This window comes from Cygnus olor, chromosome 3, assembly GCF_009769625.2.
Source record: "Cygnus olor isolate bCygOlo1 chromosome 3, bCygOlo1.pri.v2, whole genome shotgun sequence".
NCBI classification, from domain to species: domain Eukaryota; kingdom Metazoa; phylum Chordata; class Aves; order Anseriformes; family Anatidae; genus Cygnus; species Cygnus olor.
Genome location: NC_049171.1, coordinates 107,957,134 through 107,977,965, shown reverse-complemented (window position 1 = coordinate 107,977,965; position 20,832 = coordinate 107,957,134). Strand labels below are relative to the sequence as shown.

Here is a 20,832-nt window from a genome sequence, read left to right as displayed (position 1 = left end):
AAGGGGGTTTTGAGAGCAGGATGTGTCCTGCTCCGAGGAGGTAAAATTTTCTCCAGGTGCTTTCCAGAGAGCAAGACAAACACAGCGAGAGGGTTAGTTGGGTTCTCTGTGGCTTGCAGAGCTGCTCAGCCCTGGGCTTGGTTTCCCAAGGGTCAGTGCTCCAAGTGGTCATCTCCAGGTGGTGTTGGCCCATGCTGAGGAGCTTAAGTATGGGGAAGATTTGGGGTTCGGGAGAATGGGAGATGAGCTGACACCACACTGAGGGGCAGGGGGTGGCAGACCTTAGTCTGCAGGTGTACGTTTGTTTTAGGTGAGCAGGAAGGTGGTTGTTGCCTTTCACTTGCCCCAGCAATGAACTGTGCTCCTTTGGGCAAACCCATCTTATTGCCTGAAGGAAATTCCTAAAGCAGGCCGGCATGGGTGGCATGTAAGAAGCCAGGGGAGACTCATCTGATTGTTTCTCTGTAGAGATGAGGTCAACTCCCCGTTGAAAATCCCACCATGAAGGAATGGGCAAGCAGGGTGAGTCACACTTATCATCAGTCCTATTGCACAGAGCTTCTGAATCAGACCTCAAAGTCCATGGAAAATGTTGAGAGCATGAGAGGTACTGTATTGGTTGGGTTTTTTTAGTTTGTTCTGAGCTTACACCATGGCCTGAGCCTGGTCACAGGATCCTAACGCATCTGTGTGTTGCTAAAATCCCTTTGCCATCCTGCCACTTGATGAGCCAGGAAGGGGTTCCCCTGGGACCTCTGTCCCTTTTCTTCTCTCTTTGCTTCCTGCTGAGCTCACGGCCTTCTGATTCGACTCAAAAGGGTCCCAGTTTGAGGGGCCAAGCACCGGGTCTGCTCAGGGATTTGGGAGGGATCTTCTCGAGCTCTCTTTCCTTCCTTGCTTAAAAACAAGTGCACTGGGACAGCAGGAGCAGCCCAGGGGCCAGGTGTGGTGTGAGCAGGGATGGAGACCGAGGAAGGCAGAGGGAGGCAAGGAGCACTCAGCCCAGCGGGATGGCTGCAAGGACAGCTCTGCTGCTGGCACTAGAGGGCACCAGAAGGTAAGGCACTGTGCCTGAGCCTGGTCCAGCAGCACCCAGAGCGTCCTGAGCAGCTGCTGCTGCCTTACCTGAGAGCTGGGGGGGCCCTTGTGTGGAGCCCCATCCTTTGCACAGAAGCCAGAGACAAACACAAACCTCAAACAGAGCAGAGTTGTCCCCTTCAGTGGCATCTCTGCTTCCACAAACTTTTCCCGGGCAGCTCAGGACCCCTCTTTCCTCAGGAGCACTGCTTCACTGTTAACAGTGCTTATAAGGCCAACGAAAAAAGCAGTGTGTGTCTGCAGAAAGCACACTTTTCTTGCCTTCCCTCTCCCCTTCTTTCCTTAAAATTATTCCTTTAAAGTTCTTCCATATAAATTTTTCCTTTTCCTAATGAGAAACCTCATTTCATTACTCTGCTGATGAAATCTCCCCAGTGCTCTTCTCATAGGAAGCAATGGCCTACTCGCTAATCAGCAGTAGCTTTTTTCTTAGATACCATTATGTCAAAAAAAAGCCAAACAGTACCCTCACCCCGTAACTGACAAACCTTAACAAACTCTTCCTCCAAGCCCACAGTATGCAAACACTGACTACTTTGGGCAATTTTTGTCCAGTGGAGAGGGGAGAAACCTGTGCCTGGAGAGCTCTCTTGTTTGGCTTTGTGTGTGTAGGGGACGTTTATTGAAAATTGTGGGAGATGGAGTCTGCTTTCTTTTATGCAGGAGAGTTTTTAGGGTATGTTTCTTCTGTCACTGTTAGGCTCTATTATTAGAAACAGTGTGTGACTGTAGGGACTTCTTGGATAAAAATATAAACTCACAACTTATATTATCTATAAGCAAAGATGCAATTGCCTCCTTCTTTTCTATTGAAGAAATAAAAATGCAGTATCTGAAGTTTAATTTTCGTGACGCTTGGTGCATGACGTGGACTTTTCCAGCATCACTTCTTGCTTCCCTCATTCAAGGCTGACCTCTGGCCATGGTGGTTGCCTCCATGGCTTCCTGGAATAATGCTACATAGATCATGTTGGGATTGTGCTCCTGTAAATGCAATCAGCATCTAGCCCTGCACCCACAATTTTTCATTTGCAGTTCTGATTCCCCCTTTGCACTTCATGGATCAATGGGGGACTGTGGAAAAAAAATCATCTCATTAACTTCTGCAGGGAATTGGAGGGTGACTAGAGTGTGTTTGAGTTGTGCTTTCAAAACTTCTAATTAAGACACATTTACCAGTGTCAATAGTGGTTTTTCTTTTTTTCTTTTAATCTTTTTTTACATCTTCCAGGCCTTCATCTGGTCCCCAGGGCAGCTAATTTAGCTGGGTTTGCTTTAATGAAGGATCTGAGCAAGAAGATACTTTTTGGCTCTCAGTTGGAATAGAGAAATCACCACATCTCAGCTTTTGGGAGACTAGCACGTGGGAAAAACAGCTGTTACTTTGGCAGAGTGGTAATAACAGACTGCAAGCCATAAAGGAGAAAGGTGGACATGATGTCGTCTTCCTCTCTGGAGACCTGCACTTTGCAGCTGCTGAAATGTGTTGAGGTGCAGAGAAGGGACAGTCCTAGGAAGAAGGACCAGGATAATGCACTGAGGTGAGGACCCAGCTGCTCCTCTGTCGTCCTGAAGTATGACCACCTGTCTTTCAGCCTATCTTTTGTAAGAGGAAAACCTTGTGGCTCATGTAGCAGCAGCTTTTAAGCACAGAGCCGCCTGAGCAGGCCACAGGATACTGGCACCCTTCAGAGCAGGCACACGGCTGAGCAGGTTTGGTCAGGCACAAGGGAAGGAGGGAAATGGTTCAGGGCACGAGTCCTTACAGAGGATTAAGTCAGTAATGGAGGCCACATGGTATAGGTCGAGATAATGGGTCCGTGCACCTGGCAGCAGCAGGATGTAGAGGAGAAATGGGAATTTGACACTGTTGGGTTGCTCTCACCTGGGGCATTTGCCTCCTTATGCTCCATTGTCTCTTCTGGGAGATGCTCCGCAGCTCACCAACACCCTGCCTGCACCTCCACTGCAGGAGGAGCTGTGAATTTTCAAAGGCATCAAGGCTCAGGCAGTTGCATCTGTATTTTTACCAGCAATAACTTTTGAACTGATGAATTTCAATCAAATATGAAAGCGGGCTGGAAGACTTGAGGATAATTTGGTTACCATACATTTCTAGAGAAGAAAGACCCAAATGAACGGCTGAGCTGAGGTGACGGGAAGCGCACCCATGCCATTATCCAGTCTGCCGACGGCCCTGCCAGCTGATATACAGAGATTGCCTACAGATTGCACCGTGGGGCATTTGTAAGGAATGTATGTATGTAAAGACCTCTCCATATTTCACCTCGGGACCGCACTGACATTCACTTTGAGATGAACAAACCTCCCGTACTCTCCTTTTTTTGAAGTACTATATTTGAGGGCAAGCCTGCCCCTTTCTATAACTACTGCAATGAGAAAGAAGATGCACGTTTCACTGAGATCCTGATGCTGTTCCTACTGAAGCATCCAAGGTTTGCGACTTGAATTTAAAATCAGCTAAAGCCTGATGACCTTAGTAAGAACAAATCCTCCATTTCTAACAGGAACATGATATACAGGCGCACACATCAAAGGTCTCTTTAGCACTGAACCTTCTCTCAAAGCACAGCTCTAAGGGGAGGATCTCTGTTCTCCTAAGCCACCCTGAAAGTATTTTAAATGCAGTTAACACCTTGTTCTCAGTCCTATTTGGGAAGCGCAATTTTGTTAGGGGTTGCTGATCAGGAGATGCTGGTGACCCTGTAATGTTCCCTGCCTCAATCTCCCCGATTAAACTTTCTATATTTTGCTTGTCTTGCTAATGGCTGTCTCTGACCAGGGCTTTGCACAGCATTTGTGATAAAACCTTTGTGGTAAAGCCTCTTGCCCCTTTGGCACCGCGCTTTTTCAGCATCCACACGTGGTGGCTTCTCACTCCATTCTGTCTCCCTCTGCCGTGGTGCTGAGTGTAGTCAAGGACATCAGGCAGCACTCCTTCACTGTGTGGGTGACGGAGCCCTGGCACAGGCTGCCCACAGAAGCTGTGGGGTCTCTTCCTGGGAGATCTTCAGAACCACCTGGACGTGGTCATGGGCAAGCAGCTCTGGGTGGCCCTGCTTGAGCAGGGGGTGCACCAGATGGCCCCAGAGGTCCCTTCCCACCTCAGCCACCCCGTGACTCTGTGAAAACGTTAAATGAGTTTGCAGACACTTCCTGCTAGAGACCAGCTACCACAGTGGGAAATTAGAAGTAGTTAGCAGGCTCTAGTTGCTGGTGTGGACGTTCACTGCTGGTGCTTATCACTGCTTTTCCTCCCTTTGCTGTCACCCTGGAGGAAGTGGGCTACTGTTCCTCCATGAAGAGGGGAGGGGTTTTCCCAGCAGAGGAGGGGGAAGGTTGGAGTCTACATCCAGCTGCATCTGCCTGGGAATGCACACAAGCATGAAGGTGAATTCATTGTGCCTGCCCCCAAACCTGTGTTAAAGAAGTGGCTGAGAGAGGCTCTTTGTTCCCTCTGAGGGTACAGAGCAAAGGTGGCTTCTCGTGCTTTGGTGTTTCTCTTTCTGGATGGTTTGGGAATTAATCCATCAGGTATTCACCCGGCCTGCACGGGACCTGTGGAAATGATGCAGCATGTTATGGGGACTCAGGACTGGCTGGTCCTTTGTCCAGACCTTTGTTGGGTACCCCACTTTGCTCACACTTACTTTCCAGCTGCAGGCATCTTTACTGCCTGCTGTCATGTTTAAGTCTCTCTAGACAGGACAGATGCTGTTGACAAGAGAACAGCAAATGCGTGCAGATTGAAGAATGGGGCGTTGGGAAGTGATGGGGAAATGCAGGGTCCCTGTGCTCTGCAGTACGCCCCGTTTGAAAACGTTTGGTAGGAACGACTGCTCTTAGGAAAGGAGGGCAGGTGGGTTTTCCCCAGCCAGGATGTGCTACACTTGTTCTGCACCATCATCACAAGATGATTGCTTCTGTTTTGTGGGGAAAATAGACTGATCTCTTGGCTCTGGATACATTGGAAGTATTTGCCCTGGTGTATTTGCCCATAGGAAAGGACATGGGGAAGCAGGAGAGGGTGAGAGCTACTAAAAAGCCATTTGGGTGGCCAAAGTAGGGGTTGCAGTGAGGGCCTGTCTCAGGCTGGAAGCCTTAAAGGATTGCTTTTTAGACCAATGTTGTGTTTTATCTATTTAGGATCAGATTTGGCACAAGCCATAAAAAAAAAACAAGCGCATGACAGAGCGAGGCATATTGGTGCTGCAATGCAAGCCTGTGTCTGCAATGCAGCGCAATGCAGGTCTCCCACTATGAAGGAAGACAAATCTATGCTCTCTGGCAGTGTTTAAAAATATCAGCTGTAACTCCATGGAGCTTCTCTGTCTAACAGGTACCCAGGTACTCAGTGCTGCCCAGACCTGGATCTGAGAGCCCCAGCCTGTCTTGGCTGTGCTGTGTTCCCTTTTACCACCACTGCCAGCTCTTGCCCGTTGCTTCAGCTCTGTGAGGAGCAACCACAAGCTGACCTGAGGGGCACTGAGCTATGATTTCGTATGCAGCTGGCAACACCACACGTGTAAAATGCTCGCAGGGCTCAGAGTGTGGTGTTGGAGATGTTCTCCCAGGGAGAGTGCAAAATCGGTGTGTCCTGAATGTAATTTGAATGAAGCAGAGCAGCATGAGTTTCTGTGATACCCTAGGCAGTGTTAACTTCGCAGTGCCCCCCTTGCCACTATCCCATGAGAGTTACCAGTGCATGTCCAGACCCACAACAGTAAATGAAGCCCCTGCCCTTTCCAACCACTCTGCATCTCCTGCAGTTTGGGCAGAGGCAGAAAAGCCATGCTACCACCCGAGACCAATGAAGCGTTATCTGCTGAAGTCCGTCACCAAAAAATATGGTTAAGCCACTTCTATAGCAACAAAAGTGAAGAATCAGTCAGGGCTTTGTTATCTTTTGAGAGTGTAATGTGGGCTTTTCCACAGCAATCACATCCCTGCCCTTCTACTCCTCCTGAAAGGGTTTACATGCATTTCTCCCTTCTTTCCCTTTAGCACCAGGTAATCAACTTAACAGATAAAAAAGTCATCCTCAGAACACAACAGAGCTGTCCACCTTCTATAGAAGCAGAAAATGGTGAAGAGTTTGAGGAAGTTTTTGACCATTTGCACTAAACTAAATCTACAAGGCCCTCCCTTGACAAGGGACTGGTCAGGGAACAAAATGATGCTTGGTTACCTATCTCTGAGTCTTGGGATGTTTCTGCATGTGTCTTGGAAAGAGCAAGTGCTGCTCACTGTAGGAGAGGGACTGGCAAGTTGAATTTAGCTGTGCTGGTGACCCTGGCTGGGGATTTTCTGTGGAACATTTTTTTTTTTTGCAATGCCAGATTACATTCCTGTGAAATGAGCTATTTTAGATGCCGTAGATATTTTTTTTCTTTTTGCCACCAGAAATGTGAAATGGGAGGAAAGCATGAAATGGGGCTGCCACAGTGCTCCAAGGGAGCTGTGGTGCTGTGCGCTGGCTAGCAGAAAATGAGCAGCCCACCTGAGTAGATGCTATTAACTCTGGTCTCCCTCTGGGGCTGTCCCAGTCCTCAGTTTCCCAACACTCCTGGTGGTACCACGTTTTGCAGTACATGCCCTAGGTGCAGCCAAGTTCCCCTGCTTCCTCACAGGCCTGTGACCAGAAGCCCTGCCCTGGCTCAGGGACATCTCTTCAGTACAAGACCAACGTGGTGGGAACCCATGTGTCGGTGGTGGGAGTGTTGTCCTCTGGTCCTTCAAAGTGGGCCGTGTCTGACGGTGGAAGGTGCTCAGAAGTGAGGAGGAGGCTCTGGCAGTGGGAACAGAGCTGCAGGAGGGGAATGGGCCTCCTTGATGCTCACCCCCACCAGCTCCTACACAGCTGCAGTGATCAGGCCTTCCCACACCTTTCTTCAGGTTGTTGGAGGTTGTGCTGACCTTTCTGAGACAGGAGGGTGTCAGGCTTAGAGAGTCTCAGCACAGATCAGCAAGTGGCTTTCTCTCTCAAAAACAGCTTTTCCCCACAGAACGTAATTAATTCCTCAAAATCTGCCTGGGAAGACCCATGGCTGGGATGAATAACATGAGGCAAAACGAGCTTGAGACCCTGCAGAGTTTCTGTGTGAGAAAGATGGAGAAATTCAAGTGTGAGTTAAAAAATAAAACACATGAAAGCTCGAGGAGGTTGCTCTTTTCCTTCCAGCTGCGTGGCAGCCCAGCATCCCCACTGCGGCCTGCTGAGCCAGAGGTGCTGGGGCAGCCTGAGGGACATTCACGGTGTGAGGCATGAGGTGCAAGCAGCCATCACGGGGCACTTCCACCAGTCAGCACTTTCTTTGGGCGTTATGCTGGGTGTTTGGCCCTTACCTCTTCCTCACCACCTTTATGTGTGTGACAGAGGGCAGCATGTGGGACTTGTGCTGCCCCGGAGGGAACACAGGGTCAGGGTAACATTGTGACTGTGAGTCTGTGGCTGCTGGCACCAAACATGAGTTGTGAGGGGGAGATGGAGAGCCAAGGAGAAGAGAAATTTCATGGGAACTGCAGCTTTTGTGGTGCAGCAAGGTGCACTTACCAATTTGTCCAGCAACATTTTTTTTGTGGGGGGAAAAGACTTGGAGAAGATTGGCAGGGCAAGTTTACAAGCTTTGAGGAGACTTAAGCAAGAGTAACTTTGGCCTGTGGAAGTATAAATGTCTTTTTCATATTTACTCTCATCCTGTAGGATGTGTATGGCTTTATCTGATGAGAGGCCTTGTCAATTAACCTGAACACGTGCTCTCTTGTCAAGGGCTGCTTGCTTGTAGGAAGACATTTTTCATAAAACCAAGGAACCAAGACATTTTCACTCAGTAAAAGTTAAAACTTTTACAGAAAACTCAGTAAAGCAGTTGTGTCAGTGACGGGCAGGGGACGTTTATCTTTTTTCCCGTGTGTTAATACATTTTTCTCTGTGATATAGCAGGGTAAGAAGGAAAAGGTGAAGTAGAGCTGAGCTCTTGAATCTGTAAGGCAAACTCCTGCTCTAAGTGGGGCTGGGGGTCCAGCACCCCACATGCCCTGTGCTGCACTGTAGGCAGGAGTCCCCCTTGGGGTTAATAAAAGACAATGCATGTTGACGTTAGAGCATGCTGAGCTTGGCGCAATGCTAGGCCCTTTCAGGATTCAACCAGAAGCAACAGAATTTGTTTCCTTCCCTCTGGCCTTCCAGACACGGGAAGGGAGCAGCATTGTTCACGATAGTGCTTAGTGCCAAGCTGAATGTCAGCCTCCTGTCAGTGCAAATTCAGTTTCCATCCTAGAGCTTCCTTTAGATCCAATTAGCATCAAATGGTAAATCATCTCCAATAGTTTGGTGTGTCTGCCTGATCTCAGCACTGGGACCATGCTGCTAAACTCCACAGACCTGCAAGGAGGCCAGAGTCAGTAACTAAGAGGGCATTCTCTTGATTAATGGCCCATGACCTGTAAGTCAGCACCTATTTAATTTTATTTTATTATCTGTCTTCTGTAGCTCAGTTTAAACAGGAGAATCAACTGAGTACTGAAAGCCAATTCACAAAGGGCTCTTGTGTGTGTGTGAACAGGAAATCTTTTTGCTTTGTTTTGGATTTATTTCATTTTGTTTTGCAGAAAGTGCAGCTGTTAATGAGGAGCTTTTGGGAACTGAACAGCCAGCTGTCAAGCTGCTGGGATGTCTTACACGTCAGTCCTGTCACACAAAATCCCCATCCAGAGGGCTGAGTTCTGTTATTAGCAGCTGCAGACAGTGTTAACACATTGACGACTCCTGCTGAGTGCAATGACACTGGATTAGGCTTGAAAATCTTCTCCCAGGCAATATTCAGGCAGTATATAAATGCCTAGTGGCACTGGGGCCAGCCTGATTCTGGGATCAAGTAAGCTATGCCCTGACAAGCAGCAAGTGTTGCCCATGTGCTCTGCTCCTTCAGGGAGCAGGGAGAAGAGCTGTTCCATTGCAGCTGAGCAGGGATTTGAGAAAATCTGCATGAAGCTGTGAGTAGGAATAGGGAAGCACGCTGAATGCTGATTTAGAGCAGAAATCAGGTGCATAGAGTAGAGAGCAGGTCCCTGGAGGAAGAAAAATTTGATACTTGGGTGACTTCTGAGCTTGGTATTACTGGAAGGAAAGCCTGGTCTCCTAAAAATGCCTTGCTATGTAGCTGGGGAGCAGTGAGGGAAAGGTTACAGAAATGCTGTGTCTGGTGTTTATGTTTGGCATGCTCCATGTTCGAGCACTGTGGGGCTTCACCCTGGCTGGTGAGGACACTGCCTTGTCTTGCCGTCACCCTGGGGTTCAGGCTCCCCTTCCCTCAAGGAGCATCCCCACTCTTGCTGCTCCCTGACACAGGCTGTGAGGACATGAAGAAAGCCTGTGCAAGCAGTGATAATGCTCTCCCTCCTCCTGACCCTGCAGGATTTGGTTGACAGGTCTTTCTGATGGTTTTTGGAAAGGCAGAAAGGTTGAATGTGGATAGGGTTGGTGCAGATAAGCCATAGGGAAGAAAATCTGGAGCCTGCAGTGTCATTACAAGTTGAATCAGTGGAGAATGGTGTTCTTAGCAAGCACTTTTCCATTGCTTGGGTATCTAGAGATGTCTAGGTAGGAATGTGCTTTGAGTCAGTTTTGGGGAGAACAGGTTAATGGGGTGTGTAGGCAGCCAAAGTCAAATGCAGACTTTTTGTTAGTTGTATGGAAAAGCAGTCACACCCCTTCCAGTCCCAGAGCAGTCCTTGAAGAAGGGCTTTCTTCAAGGATCTGACTGTGTGCAAGACACCAGAACAGAGGTCCTCTGCACAGCACCTGGGTGGCACTGCAGTCAGAGGAGCATGAATGCTTCCCCCAAATGCACACTTCATGTCCTGCCTGTGGGAGGGCACAACTTACAGCTGTCCCCTTGGGAACGGAGGGGAAGTGCTGGAGGACAAAAGCACCATTGCACCACCATCAGCTGCATCCACAAGGTAATGTGGCTGCCCTCATGGAAACCACAGTTTCACCTGCCTTCTGTATCAGCTAAACAGACCCACGTTCACAACACATGTAAGTACCTCTTACTCTTAAAAAAACAACAAAATAAAACAAACAAAACAAAAAAACAACAACCCAAACTGGGATCTTCCTGAGCAGGGCCATCTCACCATCTTTCCATTGCAACAGTGGAGGATGTTCCCTTACGGACAATTCCTATGCAAATCGCAATAATCATTTAATAATCAATAATAATCAGGTGTTTTTAGAGAAATAATGGGGTGGTAAAGCACTTTTTTGTGGTTCATTTGTACTTCATGTGGCCTTTTTTGCCCTAGTCCTTGCCAAATGGGAGCTACATATTTTCTCTGAGCTAGAGCAAAACTACAGCAGTGGGCCAGGACTGGCCCCATGCTGTGTTGTGGAACCTGAATAAGACTGCAAGCACATTTATTGTGTCAAAAAGAAGGCTGATGAAATGGCTGCCCAGGGAGAGGAGGTTTTAGAGGGCTTCTTAATAGGAAAAGATGTAATATCCAGTGCCTGGAAACTGAAGTCTGCAATCGAAAAAATAAAAATCAATCTGGAAATACAACGTAGATTTTTAGGAGTTAGAATAATCAGGCATGGAGACAGATTGCCAAGAGACTGGATTCTCCATCATTGTGAATCTCTAAATTAAGGCAACATCTTCAGGTTCTTTCTCCTAGGACAGAGTCTGTCTTGGCAAGGAAGCATCCAGGAGAGAGAGAACCAACAGGACTGAGAAGGCAAGAAAGCTGAGCAGCAGGAACTTAACAAAGAAACCAAAAACCCCCATACCAGGCTCCCCTATGACCACAACCCTGGATGAGTTGGGTGGGAGCAAGGGCGGAGGAGGATGTCAGTATAGTTAGTAGAGCAGTGCGTCTAAGGGGATGTCCAGTTCCTCTCCCAAACTCCAAATTCAGGAAAAACATTTTTGTTCTGGACAAAATGAAGTTCTCTTGAACCCACTGAGCAGTGAAGATAAAGCTACCACCACTCTCCCAGCTGGGTGCCTGAGCCAGAGTTTGACAGATTCATTGTGAGCATCCATTATCCAGAGAATGGGTTAAAGTGGGCATTGAACAGGGTGGGTCGACACAAGGTCACTCTATGTCCCAAGGCAGTCAAAGAGGAAGATTTAGAGGAAGATTTAAGACAATCTGTGCAGTCTTTTTTTTTTTTTGACAGTTTTTGTTTTTTTCAGGGATATCTTCCTATTGGAAGCTTTTTCAGAGTATCATTAGTAAGCTCTTATGCTGCCACTGCTTAGCAGGAAACCATTTTCACCTTAGACCAATATTTATGTTATAATTCCCCAGTAGTCACATGAGGTTTTCAGACAGTAAAAACTGAGAGAGAACTTGTGGAAACTGTCATTCAAAATTTCCCAGCTTTTAAATAGTTTTAAAAATGATTTCTACATTATTTTAGCAAAGTTGTACTAAAGGGATCCGTGCAGAGTTGGAAGCTGGAGTTATTAATCTGGAAATGGTGCAGGCCAGTCTGGGCTGTACTGTGTGGGGGCATGCCACTGCTGGATTTACTATTCTGGTTACAGTACAGGTAGAAATGCAGTCTTAAAGGACAAGTGATTTGGGCTCCTGAATCCATATACCTTTGGAAGTACTTCTGGGCTTGGTAACCTCATCCACCCCTCATGGGCTGTCCCACATGAATTACACTTCACAGGCAAAGCAAAGAGCTTTGACCTGCAGCATGACGTCTAGATGTGGGCACCTTAGTGGAAAGACCATTGGTGGCTTTTGGATGAAGCTTGTTGTCTGTAGAGCATGAAGTTTAATGGAAGGTCACTCTCCAAAAGGATCTTCCCCAACCTGGTGTCCTTATTTAATGTGTGATCATCACTGATCTATTTGCATTGCTGAACTGCTCAGTTATCTGTACATGAGCTCTGTAGTTGGAGGCTCTTTTCACTTACGGCTTTAGATTTCAGTTGTTATTTGAGCTCAGCTTGTTCCTGGTTTCATCATTAAAAAGAAAGCGAAGTTTATTTTCCTGCCTCTTCTTCTTAAACTTCTGTACTACTGCGTTTTATGCTGTGCACATACAAAGGGTAATAAATTCAGTCATTTTTGTTCTAAATGTAATTCCTTAGTAATTGCCATCTATTTATTTTTATTGGTAGTAATACCTTAGCTTTACAAATGCAAGATCTGGAGTCTTCTGGCAGTATCCTAGGGAAGGTTTGCTTAATAAAAGTAAAAATTCGTTTGGGAAGGTTTAAATTAGATGGCAGCAGAGAAATCTCCTTTTTTCGCTGAATGTGGCAGAATCCATTCCCCAACATGAGTGTGTGTATCCCCTCACGAGGATGTGGGGGATGTAGGGCAGATGAAACTCTTCTCTCTGTGAAGGTCTGGGACATGGTCAGCTGGATGACTTCTTGAAAAGCACAGCTGCAATGAGATTCGGGTCTCAAAAGGCCAAGCCTAGTGGCTACTTCAGCCTTGAACTTAGTGGCCTCAAGAAGCACTGGCACCACCTGAATTTGTGACCTTCCCTTCACTTCCAGGGCTGGGGGAGCCTTTGCATAGCTGATGGTGACCTTGGGAGCAGGCTCTTACTGATCTACACTTTCCTGATGAACTGAACATGGCACCGGGAACACTAGTTATTCTTGTCATTTTTCGTTCCTCTGGTAGTTTTAGTTTTCTTTTTTCTCTTTTGATCTATCCACATTGAGAACAATAACCCCACCTCCACAAATCCCTCTGACCCACATACGCATACAGCACAGAGAATATTTTTGATATTGAGCAAGCTTCAAGAGAAACTCTGGGTGATTTTCATCTCCATTTCACCATCCGATCATTAAAACGAGACAAGTAAAGCATCCCAGAATAAAAATGACAGACACCAAAGCAGGTCTTTAAATATTAGCAGCTTAAAACTTAATGTTTGATAATATTCTGTGCTGACTTTTGATTACTGGAACCTTTTACAAAGTTCAGCTATAAGATCTGAATCTTTTATTGTGCATTCCCAGGGAGATAAAACACAGTTATTGCTAGTGCAGTTTGGCTTCTGTATCTTTAGCAAAATGCCTCTTCCTTAGTTGCCATATGCTAGCAAAAGGGCGATGATTTTAATTATCAGTCCATAAAGTACCTTCACAATTTTCATGGTAATAGACCTTAAAGAAGTTATTTTTACTCACTAGTTATTTAAAGCCTCTTAAATGCCAGTGGTTAGGTGTATATTGGGGTCACTGAAAGTCAGAGAGGTGTTTATTTGCAAATCTCATCCCCTTTGCGCTGTCCCTCTGTTCCCTGGCAGTGGACACCAGGATCCTGCAAGCCCCACGTGTTGGGTTGTCTGAGTGTGTCACTTTTCCCCTGCCAAAGCATGGGGAGAGCACTAGCAACATAGCAGTAAGACTCTGCACGAGTGTGCAGATCTCTGCATGCACAATATTCTATGTTAGGTCTCTGCTGCTGGCAAGAGTGCGTCCTGTAGGGTCCTTGCTTTTATTGCTGCCTCTGGCTGTGGCCAGGAAGCCATAAAATGTAGGAGAATGTGAGAAATAGTCTATGTGAGAGAAAAAGTCCTACGCAACCCATAAACCCTTAGCCCTGTCTTTCAAGAGGAGAACTTAGTCAAGAGGGAGGATATGGAGTCTCTTTCAGCTCAGTTGGGCCACTAAAGAGCCCTTTAGCAAGGGTAAAGTGGGGCACACAGAGAAGCCTTGCTCTTTGCACTGGCTGAGAAACCAGTCATAAGGATTTTTCTTAGACAACTCCATCTCATTAAGATCGTGGGTCTAGAAAACATTTAATTCTTGGAACAGAAGGGGACCACAGCCCCACTGATGTGTCTGATGCTAAAATGCTGAACCCAGACCTGTTGTGGTGCTTATTTGTGAAGCCTTGCCCCAGGCGTCCTGCTACCACTAGTGGAGCTGTGGGGGGCTCCAGACTCATGTCTTTCCATGCTTGCTCTTGGAAGATGCCTGGAGAGGGTGTGGAGAAGGAGACCAGCCTCCTGACTTACTCCTTGAGCATCTCCAGCCTTCATTGCATTTGGAAGTCAAGCTGGCAATTTGGGGATGACACAGGGCTATTCATTCAGACATTCCTGAGGGAAACCAAGTGCTAGGATGGCCACAGACGGCACCTCTCAGAGGGGTGTAAAAGAGGATGGAAGGGGATGTTCAGACCAGAGCTGAGCATGGAGACACTGCTGCAAACACAGCTGTCTGTGTTGATTAGCAGATAGAGGCAGCGATGGGTCTCTGGCCCTGCAGACCTTCAGCTCAGCAAGCAGTTCTGGGTCTTTGTGCTGGATTAGTTAAATCTAGCTGGGACAGTCTGGGGGGGTTCTGTGCGTGTGGGTGCTGCTCTGCTGGGGGCAGTCATACAGGAGCACTGCTCTATCTTGGGCTGCACATGGATGGAGCAGATCCCAAGTTTTTGTACAGCCTGTGGGCAAGTCAGATGCTGCTGGAGGTGCATTTTCAGAAGTGGGCATTGTACTGTGCCTGCAGCAAGCTGTGGGAGAGGAAATGGCCATGAATAAAAACATCAGCATCTACCCCAAAGAGACTGCCTTGCAGCCAGCAGGCTGACAGCAGGGAAGTCCAGGGGGACAGCAGTGGTTAGTCTTGCCTCATCGATTGTGGCAGCAGCTGATTGTCCTGGTTTCAGCTGGGATAGAGTTAATTTTCCTCATAGGGGCTGGTATGTGACATGTTTTGGGTTTAGGAGAAAGACAATGCCGATAACACACCAATGTTTTAGTTGTTGCAGAGCAGTGCTTGCACTAAGCCAAGGACTTTTCAGCTTCTTGTGCTGCCCTGCACTGAAGCTGGGAGGGTTGGCTGGTTGCTGCTCAGGGACTGGCTGGGTATCGGTCGGTGGGTGGTGAGCAATTGCATTGTGCATCGCTTGTTTTGTACATTTATTATTATTACTATTATTATTATTTTCCCTTTGTTTTTGTGCTATTAATCTACCTTTATCTCAACCCCCAATTTTCAGCACAGCTTCAGGCAATCCTATGGGCTTCAGCCCAGCAGCATGCACCAGATCATGCCATGGAAAAGATGCGATGCTTTCCTGCACACTGCCATTTTCTAGGATTTTGTCTGCATTAGTGCCAGAAACTGCAGCTCCCTTCATCACCTGCAGCAGTGCAGTGCATGGGAATTGTCAGCACTAAGCTCGGTGCTGCTGCAGTCACTGCCTGTTGTGACAATATTGTGTTTGCTCTCTGAGGTGGCAAACGGCTCCTGACCCAGGCTGTTAGATTCCCATAATAGTGTGGCTAATAGCCAGTGAAGGTTTTACTTTTTGTGCAGCCCATTTTACAGACCATCTGGTAGGCCTGGTTACAGGTTTGCAGGAAGTTTGAGAGGCATCCAGCTCTAAAGACCTAACTTTAAAGGTGAACATCAAAAATCACATGCTACCACAAAGGATACCAAGAACATCTCTTAGTGAATATTTGGCTTGGGAAAAACAAAACGAAATGAAATGAAACAGCAACAAAAACAACGACAACCAAAGAAGAAAAGACCCTGACCATAGATTTAAACTTCCAAAGGTCCTTTTTAACTGTTCCTGTAGCAAAGCAGAAATGAACTCTGTGGTGCCAAGGTACCTTTGCTAATAGGTGGCAGGAAGCTAAGCAAACATCAAGGAACTCATATGGCATTGAACTAAGCCATCTACTACTAGTTGGCCATTGCTAGGAGGAGACCGGGACAACCCAAACGCCTGGCTTTGACTAGCGTAGGCTTGCCAAGAGTCATATCCCTTTCATAGCTTTCTGCCCGCGGTTGCTCAGCAAAAGGGAGAGGTGGCAATAATTTATGTCGTTAACTTGAAGCATGTGGTCCATATGCACACTGCATCTCCTCCTGTCAGATGTGGCTGAATTTCAAGCAGTTAAATTTGACGGGTGTGGGAAACAGCATGCTGCGCTGTGAGGCTAGGAAAGAAAGGCTGCTGGAGGAGTGGATAGACTGTCATTTATTGTGAGGACAAAGATCTACCTTCAGCATTTGGGACTTTCCCCTGCCCAAAGCGTGTCTCTAGGGCTCATGTTCTCCATGGTATGTGCTGAGGTTAAGGCAGTTTTGCTGTAGAAGCGTGCTTGCTGACCCACTGTAACCCAAGGGTTGTTAGGCTGTCTCACTCTTAGATGTCCTGAAATGGTTGCTACTCTTAGGAATGAGGGCAGGAAGGAGAAAAACACCTTTTTTCCTCTTAGCACCTTGTGTCTGGTTAACAGAGCCAGCTGGTGCCCAGCAGGTTGAGAGCCACCACTTCTGTCTTTGCTCAGCCTTGTCTGGATCCCAGATTGCACAACATCTTGCACCGGCCCCTGGGATGGGGGACTCCAGCCAAAATTGTGCTACACACAGATCGTGCTACAGGGAAAAAGCGCTGTGTCCTAGAAATAGATAGCTGTATCATGTGCTTTCACGGCTGTGGGATTGTGAGCTCTTCTTCTGGGGGCTGATGGCACAGGAAAACATGCTTTGGCCTTCTTCAGCGACCAGCAGGGTGGGTGGCTGCAGGTGTCCACCACTGCCTAGGGGACCTCTGCCCTGCAGTTTTGGCAGGAAGGCAAATTGGGCTTAGGGTTTGGTGCTCAGCTGCCTTCAAAGTTACTGAAGATGCACCAGTTTGGTCCAGAGCTCATTCAGTGATTGAAACTCCCAGGCTGCTGTAGGCACAAAGACCACATAGGCAAGGTAAGAAGTGAAATGGTGTAAGGGAATGTTCCCAGACACTCTCCCATAATATTAAATTTTTAATGTCCCCAGTACAGTTTTTGACCAGGGCCAACCTCACACTTGCCTCAGTCATGGCTTTGTAGTAGCATGGATCAAAGGTAATTTCCAACAGGCTGCTGGGGTAAGGCTTTGTGGGAGTTTATGAAGCAGTGACTGTAGCTGTTGGGTATCAGAGAATGAGTCTGGCCTCCTCAATCTGTTGTAGGTATAGATGTAACCCAAATTACTTGGAAACGTGACCTGTAATGTTATGTGGCTACCTCGACTTTGGGGGCATCTGGTTTGTGGGGACATTTGGTAAACAGCTATTAAGCAAAGAAAGAAAAAACAAGAAACAAGAAAAGTAATGAGTGCCCCAATGCACAAATCCTAATGAACAGGAGACAATGGAGACAATAATGAATTCTGTGGCTCTCAGGTCAATGGCTGCTGAAGGGACCACCCCAGCATAGCCTTGGGGCCTGCTAGGTGACAAGGGGGTAAGCAGATTACGGTGGGTCTCATGGAAAGAACACACCTATTATGGGACATGTCAGGAGCCTTCTGGGATTATGTAAAGCGTATTATCAGATGTTGAAGAGTGTTTGCAGGAACACACAAAACATTATGGGTAGTTTTGTATGAGGGCCAGAGGCAGGGAAAGGGAGGGATCAAAGCAAATTGGGGAGGAACAAGCATGGAGGGATGGTAAAGAGAGGAGATAAAAATGAGGTTGTTGTGTATAAACAGGTTGGTCCTGTGTCTGCTCCCTTCAGCACGGCCTGTGCTCATATCAAATATGAATCATATTCTCTCTCTCTCTCTGTCTCCATGTGTATGCACATGTGCAAATTTCACTGGCAAACTTCAAGCTGGCCTAGCTGGTGAGTAGAAGACCAGAACACGAAAGCCCAAGGCTCGACACATGGTAGGCGAGACCCATGATCTGGGCATGGGGTCTGGATGGGGTAAGTGTCTAGTGCATGTCTGCCTGTGGATGAGGAGAGTGAGAACTCTACATGCCCTCTGGTGACTTTCAGTCCTCATCAGCTGCAGGGGAAGGGGGAACAGTCAGGACTGCCTGTGTTGTCGATGTCCACGTGAGTACTACTAGCAGTTTTATGGGGTAAAGATACTGTTCTCTGTCCATACTGGTCTGTGTGGCCAGCCATGTATGTTTTGTGCTCATCTGCATCTTTGGGACACGTGCTTTGCTAGGTGCAGACACCTGCAAATGGGAAAACTGGCAAGTAGGCCGGTGAGGAGAAATTCCCTGGGTCTTCAAGCCCACTGGATTCAGCATGAATCTTGGCACAATGCTTTCTAGAATCACCTTTGTTCCTCATTAGGGGAATGTATTTCAGCTTTCATGGGGAATTTATTGCAAGAACTCACTGCTGATGGAGACAAATTTCCGCAGACAGGAGTTTCCAAAGAGGGGATTAGTGACTTGCTGTGGTTATGGAGCAGGGCAACAAGTCCAGCTGGTCTGTGGAAACAGATTAAACATGGGCCATTTCCAGTTAAAACTTTGAATGTGAACGGAAAAATTAAAAAAAAAAAAAAAAGGAAGACTTCATCCCAAAATCTTGGGAAGTGCAGCATCATATCTTCCAAATCTAAACTGTGTGCTCAAATTCATTTTCTGCACACGTGATATACCTGGTGTTTGATGGCGCATGTCTGAGAAAGGTGATTTGCATTACCAGCACTGAAATGAGTGGCCTAGATATGCTCTTCCTTGTAATATAATTGTAAATGGATTTTGCTTCTAAAACACCATGACATTGATTTCCTACAAAGTGACAGTCTTGTCTCATTACCTAGATTCATTTGTTATCTGATGGATTTTAATAGCAAAGATCTGAAATCTGATGATTAACCCCCACCCCCAAAAGAAAAAAAAAGTTCAGAGCCATGTCACATCCTTAACAGGAGCTTCAAAAAAGAAGCATGACAAGCAGTGTTTGGGAAGAAATTCATGCTATTTGAAGTGATGGCAGGGAGTCTCAAAACAAAAGGAAGACATTGAAGAATGAGAGAGACAGGAGAGAAATCTTGGATTGCAGAGGCATTAGTATCAAACAAGCAAGCATAGTGCCCCTGCCAGAAAAGAGCTGATCTGTGTATATGTCCAAATTGATCTGAATTCAGCCCCTGGCTATGTTGCCTTACTATTTCTCTGGAAGTGGTCTTTCTAATAGTTAGGTCTTCAGTCTCCTGGCTGTAAAGGATCAGTATCACTTCCCTCAGTTCAGCATGGTTATGTGCCACAAAGAGCTAGATTTTCACTAGGATGGATTTAACTGCCTAGTCACATGCATTTAACAGATGTAGAAACTGCAGCTTCTGAATTTCTGGGGTGGATCACAAGCCACTTGTGCTAGACACAGGAGAAAAAAGAAGGAGTACGGCATGTGTACAGGAAATATAAGGCTGAGGAAAAAGGCCTTGGAAGTGAGCAAGGATACTGGGGTAAGTCTTTGCTGCATTATGAGATTTGTAATGAGAGCCTAATTACCTGGGAACTCCGGGCTAGTCCCCCAAAATGTGGCAGCTAAAAAATTTACATGCCCGCTGTGAGTTTTTCAGGATGCAAGCTGAGCTGTTTCATCAGAGTGATGGCTCCTGGTTTAACGAGCCGCATTAGCCCAAGATTGATCAGCCCATTTGCAGCATGAAAGATCAGTGCCATTAGCTGCAGCGAAGGTCTATGCCCTCGGGGGTTATTGCTGGAGTGGGGGCGTCAGGCAGCTGCCTGCGTGGCCGTGCTGGTGGACAGCCTGCTCTCCCACAGCTGGACATTGTGCTGGGGACATGGGCAACTGCTTGCATTTCCCTTTGGTCCTATCCCTGTCATCAGGGAGGACGAAGAGTGCAGAGGCAGGATCAGGTGTTATTACCCATGATGTTTATTATAGAGCTCCCTAAATTTTAACTGTCTCCTGGTCAGCCTAACTTTCTTCCTTACATCCCTCTCCTCCATCAGCTCAGTGGCTGGGTGCACGTGAGGATCGGCCATGTTGGGATCCCTTGCTGGCAGCAGTTCCATGTGGGAGATGCCTGTGTGGAGCCCCAGTGGGACTGGAAGAAGAGAGGGCTGACCAGAACTTCCTCTGGAGCAGCGAGTCCATATCATGGCTGCTTCAACACAGCTCTGGCCTTGTGCTCATGGTTGGGTCCAGCAGGGTAACCAGGACAGAGAAGTTATCGGTGTCACTGGTCAGGGCTATCACAACTTTCCCATACATCACATTGCCTGCAAGGCTAGGCCTCAAACCACTTGGGAGTGGTTTCCCTTGGCTGGTGGATAGAGAGTCAACACTGGCCTGCTGTCACCCCATCTACTGCGAGCAGATATGTAAAGATTGTGTATATATTTGAATTAGGCCATGGAGGTAGTGGTGGGGGAGAGCAGGGTGCAGCTTTGGTGAGGAGGAGGCACAGACAGTGAGCTGAAAACTGTGACCTGTTGTGGAGCTGGGCTCTTTGGCAAAGCACAAAGCACCAGAGGTTGGAAAGCTCAGCAGAGCAGTCCCAGTGACTGAATACATTGCACAGGAGACTTCTGGGCTCATGCCAAATGCTCTTGAAGTATTTCTGCTAACTTAGGCCTGGAATAGGAAAGGTTATGCGCAAAAGAACGAATGTGCAGAAGTGCATGGAGAATTTATAACTAAATGAAAAGCCAGTGTGCAGAGTTGTGTCTAATTGGTTTCCGAGACCCAGAAAGCCACACAATGTCCTTAGGCTGTGCCTGCCTTTATTTAAGTGGGAAAGTTTTTGGGATCCTTGGGAGAGGGAGAACTCGTGTGACAGCAAATGAAAAATGTGAGGCCTGAAGCAGTGGCCTTATGTTAACTTCAGGTTGGAGGAGACCCAAATTCATTGCAAAGGCTACTGCGAGGCGTGCTGGAGACAACCTTGCTGCCATACACCACGAAAGATATCTGGGTTTTTCTTCACGTCTGACTGC

General features: G+C 47.2%; 1 long non-coding RNA gene across 2 annotated transcripts in view; it reads left to right on the top strand.

Annotated features, from left to right (window-relative positions):
- LOC121068482 overlaps nucleotides 1-20,832 on the top strand; it is a 21,284-nt gene extending 452 nt beyond the window's left edge. The window contains exons 2-5 of one of the 2 annotated variants that reach the window (XR_005818909.1): nucleotides 471-522; nucleotides 2,330-3,354; nucleotides 17,729-19,331; nucleotides 19,846-20,832. This is a non-coding gene — a long non-coding RNA (uncharacterized LOC121068482). Of the gene's footprint in view, nucleotides 1-470; nucleotides 523-2,329; nucleotides 3,355-17,728 lie in introns of both variants that reach the window. The other variant, XR_005818908.1, reaches the window with a different exon arrangement.